Source organism: Xyrauchen texanus, chromosome 8, assembly GCF_025860055.1.
Source record: "Xyrauchen texanus isolate HMW12.3.18 chromosome 8, RBS_HiC_50CHRs, whole genome shotgun sequence".
Lineage (NCBI taxonomy): Eukaryota > Metazoa > Chordata > Actinopteri > Cypriniformes > Catostomidae > Xyrauchen > Xyrauchen texanus.
The window spans coordinates 32215742-32219123 of NC_068283.1; positions in this window are offsets into that span (position 1 = coordinate 32215742).

Here is a 3382-nt window from a genome sequence, read left to right on the forward strand (position 1 = left end):
CTCTCTCTCTCTCTCTCTCTCTCTCTCTCTCTCTCTCTCTATCCGTCGGTCATCCTCCATCCCCCCACTCTTTGTCTCTCTGTCCGTGGTCCTGAATCCAGATTGGCTTTTCATAGATTGGAACTAATACAAATAATATAACAAATACAGATCAAAAGCAGCAGCTATCTCGGTAAATCATTTACACAATTTATTCAAATTTAGTGAATGATTTTGAGGACTGTAATGCATAACTGACGGCCTTCTGCTCGTTTTGTTGTCTCAATATATAAAAACGTATAAAACACACACACACACACACACACATATATATATATACACACATACATAATGGAATTCATGTAACGAGATTGATTTAAAATAGGACCTACAAAATATAAGTAACTGTATTCCACTACAGTTACAATTTAAATCATTGTTTTATTATGATGATTTTGATTACTTAAGAGATTACTTTGCATTTTATTGTCATTTGTTTAATTGAATATTTAGTCCTTTCAGATGGAAAACATTTATTCATATAAATGATGCGATCCAAAGTGCATTTGAACAGCGGTGAAACACTTTATGATGTTACATTCATACGAGCAGACACAGAAGTGTGAAGTATGTTTGGAGTGGAAGTAATAGAAATAAACCTTGTGTGAACTTTCAGCTTTATGCTAAGCTAAAATGCAATTTCTAGCCATTTTACATGCACGTTACCAAGGCACGATCATATTTTTCCCCCCTAGAAAATTCACCTTTGATCATAATATCTTTTTTTCTAAGGCCTTTTTTTTCCATCTGAAAGGACTATATATTACATGAACTAAATTACAATAAAATGCAAAGTAATCTCTTCAGTAATCAAAATACTTTTTGAATGTAACTGTATTGTAATTACCAATTATTTAAATTGTAACTGTGGAATAGTTAATTTTATTTTTTATTTCAAATACGTAATCCTGTTACTCCCCAACCCTGCATGGTTTTATATATATATATATATATATTCCTGAAATGGCAAGGATGTAGCCTAATCATAAGAATCTAATTTTGTGTTCTGCTACCACTCGGTATTGTATTTATTGTACTAAAAAAGCTAGACGCAGCGGTACAAACGCATATGTATTTGAGTGCATGTGCCTTTATAACACAGACAATAATTTAAACTTGGCACGGCGTTAAAAAAAAAAACAAAAAAAAAAACGCTATAATTTTTTTTTTTTTTTAAATGTTGTAGGCCTACATGTCCTATGTTTGCACAATTTGAAACAATTGAAAAACAGCGCGGACTGACGCGCTTTTCCGGAGGGAACAGCCCCTAACGGAATTCGCCCTTATTTAATATATCATATGAGAGATTTTATAATAGTTTTTACATAGTTTATTTTGATAATGATAATGTAACTGGCCGGTAATATTTAGCTACATATCACACAATGTGTCCCCTTAAGCACGTTTAGGGAGCAGGGTGGCTCCGTAGCATCTGTTGAGCACTGACCAAGATCCCCTTTGTAGAAGTTAATGGGTAGTCTAACGCCACCTTGCGTTTATTATAGAAACTACATATCAGGAGTGCCATTTACTTGGTTCATGGCTCAAGCCAAATAGTGTGAAATAATGTGACCCCACATCTATTACCAAAGAACCTTTTATTTGGCACAGACCAGATATGTGGCGATTCTTCAACTTAGAAAAACCTTGCAATGGGAATAACAAAATATTTGTTGTAACACACATACACAAACACACTGAAGTCCCCACACCCATACTCAATAATATTACAATAAAGCAGAGGTACTGTATGTGAAGTATTCAAGGAGAACACTCACAAACATGTACACAAATCCAAGCACAAACTACCACATAATAGTAAATTATATATATATAAAAAAAAAATAAACTCTACTGACTAAAAACTTTTTCTTGTGGATCAGTCAAAATATAGACCAAAGTCTTTCTTTCTAGACAGCCTGAAACAGACCAAAAGCTCACTTACCCTCACCCATATGATATCAACCTCACCCACATCAAGGGGCACGAAATGAAGCTCCCTTGTTTATTTGTTTTCAAATGAATGCAAAATCAATGATTCAACCTGATGACACACATACCAGCCATTTGAAATAGTTCAAATTGCTTTATCTATTGATATCACAGTACAAACCAGCACTATGCATGTAAAGCTTTTTCTCTGTGTGCAGTCACCGCAAATAAACAGTTTGGCATCGCTGTCACAGACAGTCATATTTTAAATCGGAGTATTAAGTGCCATTTCACACACATCACTTAACTCGTTAGTCCCCATCAGAAATGTCCTAATACCTCTATGGTAATGAATAGTCCAAGTTTACCTGTAGGGTGGTAAAAACCTGAAAATGAAAAGATTTAACAGTATGTACTTTGTGTTTACCTTTGGTGAATCATTCTCTTGAGCATGATGCTCAACCTTGAATTTTGTAGCCTGCTTGACAATTTAGCTTTGACCTAATTTTTGTGCAATATGCAGTATTTGATAGCCAGCCCATTTACACTATGACCTTTGGTTACACAAAAGGAAATGTGTTATTTAATCATCACTGAAAACTATTCATATACTGTACTTCATTCATGTTAGATATAAATTGGATAGTTGACATTCCATGTAACTATGCTCATGCTTATTATAACACTAATAATACTATACAACAATACAATTTAAACACTTGGTATTGTAAACAATTCAATGCAAAAAGTAATTCTACATTATGCCATTTTTTTGCTAATTGTTTCTTATTCTAAGAAACACCCTGATCTTTAAACCTCAAAATAACATTTCCTTACAGGAAAGTATACATAAAATCCTATTACTATTGTAACAATCAGTATAATTATGGTGTTATTAAAGGAATAATTCACCCTAAAATTCTATCATCATTTATTCACCCTCATGCCATCCCAGATGTGTATGGTTTATTTCTGCAGAACACAAAGATTTTTAGATGAATATTTCAACTCTGCATGTTCATTCAATGCAAGTTAATGGTGACCAGAACTTTGAAGCTTCTAAAAGCACATAAAGGAAACCTAAAAAGTGGTTAAATCCATGTCTTTTTAAGCAATATGATAGGTGTGGGTGGGAAATAGGTCAATACTTAAGACATTTTGTTCTGCAAATCTCTGCTTTCACTTCCATATTTGCATTCTTCATGCATAATGCCACCTACTGGTCAAAGTTGAAGATTCATAGTAAAAATAAAATATATATATATATATATATATATATATATATATATATATAAATAAATTTTTTCTACCCATGCCGATCATATTCTGAAGACATGGTTTAAACCACTGGAGTCTTATTACATTTATGCTTCCTTTATGTGCTTTTTGGAGCTTCAAATTTCTGGCCACC